This window comes from Solanum stenotomum, chromosome 5, assembly GCF_019186545.1.
Source record: "Solanum stenotomum isolate F172 chromosome 5, ASM1918654v1, whole genome shotgun sequence".
In the NCBI taxonomy this organism is placed as follows: Eukaryota; Viridiplantae; Streptophyta; class Magnoliopsida; order Solanales; family Solanaceae; genus Solanum; species Solanum stenotomum.
In genome coordinates, this window is record NC_064286.1 from 58,230,682 (window position 1) to 58,239,839 (window position 9,158).

General features: G+C 36.7%; 1 protein-coding gene and 1 pseudogene across 2 annotated transcripts in view; both read left to right on the top strand.

Moving 5' to 3' along the window:
- LOC125864743 (acyl-coenzyme A oxidase 4, peroxisomal-like) overlaps nucleotides 1-9,158 on the top strand; it is a 1,153,105-nt gene that overhangs the window by 255,762 nt on the left and 888,185 nt on the right. The gene's annotated exons all lie outside the window — the stretch shown is intronic.
- The window catches only part of LOC125864742 (sesquiterpene synthase 15b-like), a 7,859-nt pseudogene continuing 7,014 nt past the window's right edge, over nucleotides 8,314-9,158 (top strand).

Here is a 9,158-nt window from a genome sequence, read left to right on the forward strand (position 1 = left end):
ATGATCAAGACTCATCGTAATGTTTATTTAGATTTTGGTGTTTCTCTCTTTTAAATGTAAAAGTATTACATACTTGGAAATACTTAGTTCCCTTATACTCATTTTGAAATATGAACTCAACTCTCCTCATTCTCATACTCATTTACTGATCAAGTCTTAATTCAAGTGCTAGAAGATTGTAAAAGACTTCCCAAAACGACTCAAAAAGGACTTCTTGAACTCTCCTCTTAACTTTACTTTAATTTGAAATGTAAATCAAGAGATGTAATTAGAATATGCATGATCTCTCAAGGATTAATAAAGATTTTAAGTGTGTATATCAAGGAGAGAACATAGGTACGATTCGAGGGAACAAACACGGAAAGAAGGACGGAAGGGTAAGGGACTTGGCGACCCTGGTGCACTGAGTGGCACGGGGAGCCAACCCCTAAACTACTTACCAGTGTTTGGGGTGCACTGAGTGGTGTGCCGTGCCAAGCCCCGAACTACTAGGCAGTAGTTCTGGCGCAGTAGTGGCGCACCGCCTCATGCGCCTACCCAGAAATTTGACAAATTTTCTTGCTCAATTTGAAGCCCTAACTCATCTAGAATCGAATGATCTCTTCCAAACTTCCTTTGATTCACAAACCCAACACAAAATCAATGAAAACCCACTCAAATTCTATCAAGAACAACACTCATTCAAAAAACCCTCACCTTAAGAACTCAACAAGACTCCATTGTTAAGGAATGTAGCTAAAACCTTAAGAACTCAATTCATCCACTTCAAGAATGAATTTATGAGTGAAAAATATAACATGATTGGCATGAGGGAGAACAAACACAACACTATGAAAGCTTATATACCTCGAAAGAACTAAGTCTTGGAGAAAATCCACAAATCTTGAATGAACACTTGAAACCTTCTTCTTTTTTTCCTCTTGAAACCCTTCTCTCAACCCTAAGCGTTTAAGAGTGAATGAAAACTGATATCAATCAGCTTAGACCCCTAATTGGGTGAAAAAAAAAGTGCTAGGCTAGTGGAGTAAGGAAAAGACCAAAATACCCCTCCTTAAAACGGATGAAATGCATTAAGTAGAGATGCTGCACTCAAACAGCCATAACTCCTTCATCCAAACTCAGAATTCAGCAAACTCGGCGGTGTTGGAAAGAGGACTCGAAGACCTTCAATTTGATACCTCTTGGGCCACCTAAATCATTCTATGCTGAAAGTTATGGTTGTTTGAAGTTGACTCAAAACTCAAAACTTAAGTTTTATTTGTTCGAATCTCTAGTTAACTTTTTCGAAGTACGAGATGTTACATTATTATCAGACAATATATCACTTATTCAGAAATTTCATACGGGGAAACTAATTTTTTTTAAATTCAAATTCGGACACTAAGTCCATATTATTAGATTATTCAAAAAGGGCCATATACAATGAAAATTCCTGGTCGGCCCAAAAGTGACCAACCAGGAGAATAAACCAAGTTCCTATTCTTAAGGGTTTCCTAAAAGGAATTTCAGCTCCTCATCTCTCTTCTTCCTTCCGCCTCTCTTACTCTTGGCTCTGTAAATGTTCTTCCTTGCCTCTTTGAGTTGTTGCTTCATGTTTCTTCTACTATGAGTGATAAATATACTCCATCCATTTTCAATGTCATTTCTCTTTTTCCCATTTGATTCCGTTCTCCTTGCAGGTGTACTGTCCGGATAGGAATCTTGAGTCAAGCTGAAATTTATAGAGAGTATGTGTCTTGCTTCCCAATCTGTCAGATCCATGTAAGTCTTGATTTAGTTCCCCAGTTCTGTCCTCCTTTCCACTCCTTCTGTTCCATTTTTTCATGTAGCTGAAGTCGTATAGGAGAAGATGTTCCCGAGCTTCAATGGTACGATCTCCTTGACGGATGCTCACTCCCACTTCAGATTTGGCTTCCTTACTCTCAACTTTCCTGTCATCGATCCATTTTGCCTTATATATATCATAGTTGTGGAACCATGTACGGTCGAATCTGCATCTAATCATGTTGTCCATTGTAGTTAGTGTTGCTAATTCTCCTTGTCTTGATTCGAACTGAAGGGACCTGTAGTTTATCAATATTTAAAAGCTTTCTTCCTCTACTTGGTAATTGTTGAAAGTTAAGGAATATTTGCTTTCCTTCTGTATTGATTGCTGAATTTGCTATAAAATCTGCTAACTGGTTTGCTTCTCTGAAAATATGTTGTACATTAACAGTGATTTTTCCAAGCATGTCATGTATGTCGTCCATTATTTCTGCTAGCTCCCACGGTATCATCCAATTTTTGTAGATCATATTTTTTAGTACTAGAGAATCCGTCTCCAACTGAATATTGTTTAGCTGACTTCTAATACAATACTGTAATGCTTCCCATACTGCCTTTGCCTCTGCTTTCATGTTAGTAGTTATCCCCAAATTCTGGGCCTCTGCATATATGAGGTCTCCTTTGCTATCCCTTAGACAAAAACCATAAGTACTTTGGCTTGGATTCCCTTTACTTGCTCCATCAGTGTTGCAAGTAATCCATCCCTCTCTAGGCTGCAACCATCTAACAAACTTATACTGTATTGTGGGTTTATACCTCAGCAGAGTCTCCACCGTTTCTGTCCACTTGTGTGATATTCCTTTAATCCATGGGAATTTGGTCCTTATTAATTGATGTACAGTCAACTGGCATTGATAATACATACAATTATAAGATATCTTTTTCCCAAATCTTACTACATTTCTCCTTTTCCACAACTCCCACATGATGATAGCTGGAATGGCCTTTAGTATTTGATCCAGCTTATTTGACACCCACCACCTATAAATGAGTTGCTTTAGAGTCAATCCATTTATATTGATAACTACACATAAAGCAAACTGCTTCCATAGCTTTTGGGCTATGGTAGCTGTTAGTAATAAATGAGACATAGTCTCCATTTCCCCTCTTTCACAGCAGTAACATTTAGACACCACTTGCATCCTCATTCTCTTTAGATTATCATCAGTGGCTATTCTTTTCCCCCAAACTCTCCATAAAAAGAAACTAATCTTGTATGGTAGCCCCTTTACCCACATGTAATTACTCCACTCATTTTCTGCCTTTTTCCCTCTCAAATTGTGAAAAGCTGATTTCACAGTGAACTTTCCTTTCATACTTTGAGTCCACCAGGCCTTGTCAATTATAGCTTCACTAATGGGAGGTCTAATGTTCTTTGTTATATGCAGCACCATCTCTTTAGATATGACTTCTTTCAACTTGTGTTCATTTCATACCCCATTTGTTGTAAAATCTTTGACTTCTATTTCCTCATCTTGTGCCATATTTCCTTCAGTGTAGTACAAGGCCCCTTGTCTGGTCCAATTATCAAACTAGAAGCTTGAATTTTCAGCTTTTATTTGTCACCAAATGTCATGCTCCACCTCTTCTCTAATGGTGACCATTTTCCTCCATATGTGTGAGGCATCCGTACTATTCACCAAGATTGGATGCAATTTCTTGCAATATTTATTCCACAAATAACCTGCCCATAGGGAGTTGGTGGGCACTCTGAAGTTCCACCATAACTTAGCAAATAAAGCTCTATTGATCTCATGAAGTGATCTAAATCCAATCCCTCCTTCCTCCTTTGGGAAACAAAGCTCCTTCTAGGCCACCCAATGCTTTGCCTTTACCCCTCCCGACTTTCCCCAAAAGAATTTGGCAAAAATTTAATGTATTTGTTCCATTACTCTCTTTGGGGGATTCATAGCAGACAACATATAAATTGGTAAAGACTGAAGGATAGAATTCACAAGAATTTGTTTACCACCAAAGGACAAGAATCTGTTATGTCAAGCAAAGATCCTTTTGGCTATTTTCCTAATAAGCTCCTCATAATAACAAGAGTTATTTCTTCCATAGAAAACTGGACATCCCAAATATATGAAAGGGAAATTACCCTGCCGAATCCCTGTGAGTCTCCTCATTCTAATAGCTACAATCAAAGGTGTTTTATTATGTAAATAGAAAAAACTCTTTGATTTGTTAACCATTTGTCCTGATATTGCTTCATAATCCTTCAGAATCTTCATCATCTTTATCACTGAAACTCTATCTCCAGAACAGAATAAAATTGTGTCATCTGCATATGACAAATGATTGATTTCAGGATTCCACTTAGGCATTCTATATCCTTTAAAATTATCATCCTTATGCAGGCTATTCAGGGCCCTGGCTAGAACTTCCGCAGCTATAATAAAGAGGGTTGGGGATAAATGATCACCCTGTTTTAAACCTCTGGTCGAATGAAAAAATCCATGAGTCCTACCATTAATTAGTACTGAGTACCAATTATTAGATATAATCCTCCAAACCATATCAATCATAATTTCTAATAAACCAAATTTTCGTAATACCTTAGTGAGAAAAATCCATGAAACCCTATCGTATGCCTTGGCCATATCCAGCTTAACCACCACGTTAACATTCTTGGCTCTTCTATTTATATCCCTGATTATCTCTTGTGCCACCAGAACATTTTCTGATATACTTCTTCCCCTTACAAAACCTGACTGAGTGGGGGAAATAAGTTTAGGCAAAACCATTACCATTCTCTCATGAATCAACCTGGAAATAATTTTGTTCATAAAAGTACTAAGACTTATGGGTCTTAGATCAAAGAAATGCTTCACTGTCTCCTTCTTAGGCAACAATACCAAATTTGTGTGTGTAATGAATCTTGTCAACTCTTGTCCGCAGAAAAGTGCTCTCACCATTTTAGTAATGTCCTCCCCTATTATCTCCCAACAATCTTGGTAAAAATGCCCTGTGAATCCATCCGGACCGCACGCACTACTACCATTCAACTCAAACACCATCTTTTTAACCTCTTCATTCGTAGGCAGACTACACATGGCATCATTTTCCTCCTCTGTAATACATCTTGGAATATGATCTAACATTACATAGTCATCCACATAATCATTTTCTCAGAATTGCTTCCCAAAAAATTCCACTGTTGCTTGCCCAATTTGATCATTGGAAGTTAATGTAATGCCCTGTTCTGTTACAATTTTAGCAATATGTAATCTCTTCCTTCCCCTTTCACATAAGAATGGAAGAATTTCGTGTTCATATCACCTTCTGTAAACTATTTCATACCCGTCTTTTGCCTCCAAAATTCTTCTTCAAGCCTCAAGTATTTCTTCAGTTCCGCCTCCACTTTATTCAGATCTGCTCTATTGCTTGCAGAAGGTTGTATCTCCGGTTGATCCTCCTTAACTTTAATGACATCCTCCATGGTGGAAATTTGTTGAAATATATTGCCAAAAGCTTGTTTACTCCATCCAGTCAACACCTTTTTGACCTTTTTCATCTTTGCATGAAATTCTATAAAAGGATTCCCAGCAAACTCCACTGTCCAATTCTCTGCCACAATTTTCTTAATTTTTTTGTGTTTTCTCCAAAAATTGAGGAAACAAAAAGGCTTGATCGTGATTTCCTTAGCCGATTTGCATATCAAATGCAGAGGTGCATGGTCAGATCCTTGTCAAATCAAGTGATGCACCTCTGAAGATGGAAACTCCTCCAAAAAATCCTGATTGACCAAGATCCTTTCAAGTCTTTTAAAAATACACTTCTCTTCAATCCTCCCATTCCACCAAGTATATTTGCTTCCTATAGTTTGTACTTCTGCCAAAGCACATGAACTGATGAATGATGCAAAATCAATGGCCTCATTCTGGGTAATAGGCAGTCCTCCCAATTTCTCCTCTTCATTCAAAATAACATTGAAATCACCCCCAATAACCCAAGGACAAAGTTCCCTATCAACAATATCCTCTAGCTCGTCTCAAAGCTCCAGTCTTTCGATTGTATTGCATCTAAGCATATACAACTGAAATAATGTAAAACTTGTTGTTTATTCTGAATTTTATGGTAACTTGTTGCACAGTATCCAGAATGATGTTTCATTCCCACTCCGCCCTCCAGAAATACCATTTTTTTCTTGAATAATTTACTTCAGCATTATCAAAACCCAGCTTTCTCTTATACTGATCTATCTCTGATGGATCTTGAAAAGGTTTCATCAAAGCAATGAATGCATAATAATTTCTTTTATTTAGATCCATTAATCTCTCAAAAGATTTTTGAGTATTAACCGACCTAATATTCCAAAAGATAATTTTTTCAATCAATGATAACTGATAGATGCCTTCTCCTTGCTGCTCCTTGTTTTAACCTGTAAAGGTATTGTTTGTTTGCCTTTCCTTGCCCCATTTTTCAAACTATTAGTATGCCTTGGTGATAAATCACCAGCTTTACTAATTTGTTGAATGTTATACTCCAAATCTTCGTCCTCCTCCATTTCTTTTCTATGTTGCAGGGGTTCCTCCTCATCCTCAATTAAATCTGGTTTGTTTCTTGCATCCTTATCTCCTTCCCCTTTGCTATTTTTCCCTATAAATAAATTGTTTACCTCAAATAGTTGTCCTGTAGTATTATCATTCTGATTCCCCCCCCCCCCTTTCGATATTATGTCCTCCAATGTTGTGAGGAGCAGAAATGCCCCCAAGACTTCCTTCCCTGGTGTTTTATCTTCCTTGTGACTATCACCTCTGAATGTTGTAGTGTTTACATTTTCTCTGTTTGAAGTGTTGCTCACCTCCAGCAAATTATCCCCTATTAACCTCCCCGACGTTTTATTTTTTTTCTCCATGTTATCACTCATACGTGCCCTAGGAGAGTCTGCTCTTGTCTCCTCCATGTGTTGACTGTCCTCCTCAGGAATCTCATTTTTATCTTGATCCTCTTGGGCTAACATGTTGAACTTATTTCCAGTTATTATGCCTACCCTGCTCCACACCTTTTCTTGTTGTTTATTTCTTCCCCCTCCCCATTTTTTGTGTCTTTGCTCCGCAAATTCACCCTCATTCTTATCTCTCTGTAGGCCTGCATTCATATCAGATGCTTCTCCCTTTCTGCCTTCATTATTCTTCTTTATTTCATCTTGTCTCCGCCCTGCATTCTGTCCTATCTTTTCTTTTGGATATTACTCTGGATGACCACGTACCACTGTTCTTCATTATGTCCTTGGATCATGCATGTTTGACAATATTTTGGAACATAGTTTCTCATATTTTATTTTGATCCATTTCTCCATTACTTCTCCACTTTGTTGTCTCATCCCTATCTTGATGCGTTTTGGGAATTCACTCATCAGATCTACCTCTACCTTCACTCTAGCATAACTTGGTCTAGTCTGATTTTGTGTTGCCATGTCCATCTGTAGTGGTTTCCCTACTGCAGCAGCTAGGGAAAAAATTGCTTCATGTACAAAGAAATTTCAGGGAAGGGATGGGAAAGAGATCCATGCAATAGCTGTCGTTGTTTCCTCCTCTGGATTAAACATGGGATCCCATTTAAGGGTTCGCATTGGGAATGACCAGTTTTTATGACGGATGTAAAAAGATGGTTTCGAAAGCAGGTGAACATAGTCCTCTAATAAAGTAGCCCTTATTAACACATGCCTATTACTCAATAAACCAATGTTGCAATCGCCCTTCAATTTGCATTGTTTAGGGATTAATCTACGCAATTCTTGAATGTCGGGCCAGCCATAAGAGAACTTACCTATGACTGCATATTCCAAATTCTCATTGACAATCATCAGAGTCACTTCTTCATAATCCCATATTACTTGTGGTTCTCCATGTAAAAAGGTTAGTGGTTTCAAAGGTAAAGCCTTACTGTGCGCTTTATGTTGTCTCAAAGAATCAGCTTATGTAGGTGCTGTAGTGACTGCCAAAGTGCCATCCCCAGGGGGAGGTTGGCCCTTGGCCATGGCGGCCATCGGAACGTCGGCAAACTAGGTTGTAGGTGATTGGGGTTGATTTCTTTGTTTATCAAGAATTCAATTTTAAATAATTTTAGTTATTTTAGTTCCCAATGTCAATAAAAGAAAAAAAGTATAAGTTTTTAAAAAATAAAATACTATTTGGAACCTATTCACGCGCTAATACTGAGTGAAGTACACTTATGTTGTCATATCAGCATTTTGTATTTAATAGGTATATGTTTTGAACAATTTAGGTGTTCAATAGGTAGAAGTCCTAGTTGAGGTGTCTAAGTGAATTATGCGGACAACTTTAAGGGTCTGTCGATGACTTAAGCCAATCTTTTATAAATAGACATGAGTATGTGTGAAGTAGTAAATTGAACAAAAATATTTATTTATGTAATTCACTTCTCTTACTTTCTACTACTGTTATCAAACCTTAATTAAGCATATTATCACGTCTTTAGTTTCTCTCTACTCCAAACTCTATAAAAACTAAGTTGAAAAAGATGGATGAATTTGGTGGTGAGGTGGAGATTACACGTTGGAGTGACAATCATCATCCTTCTGTTTTGGGAGATCATTTTCTTGTCTATGCTAATCTCTCGATAAATTTGAATGCCTAGTGCATGTGTTCATGTTTTAATTTGAGTTTATGTTTTATGTGCCGGCTGAGTAAAGAGTTTTTTTCAACACTTTTAAGTCACTTGAAAATATTTACGGATAACATCTTTTAAAATATGAGATTTGTTAGGTTATCTTCGACAACATATAAAAATAAATATGACCTAATAATATAAACATGTAATCATGTATTCCCTTACGACCTTAAAACTCTTAATTTTTTTAACATGTATTCAGTACTGTCTACAATATAAAAAATTGAATGCTTTTGTTTTCATTTAAAACACTCTTGATCCATATTCTGTTTGCAAATAATTATTGAAGCACAAAGAATTATATTAATTTACGCTTATAGGGAGACAATGAATAGGAAGAGAAGGAACACAAGGATCTAAAAGAAGTGAGAAAAATGCTAGTGATTTCTCCTTCCAAATCTTTGCAAAAACTTGAACTTATAAACACAATCCAATTGCTTGGAGTGGCATACCATTTTGAACATGAGATTGAGGAATCATTGAGTAACATGTGTTGAAACCCAATTTTGGACCTCCACAATATAGATTAATCATTGAGTTTCTTCAATTTCGAAGGATTTGAAATAATTAGTTTTAGAAAATTTCAAAAAATAAATAAATAATAGTTTACAGGTTATTTTAAATATTTTGTCACTTTTGGAATTTTTAAATAATATATATATATATATATATATATATATATATATATATATATT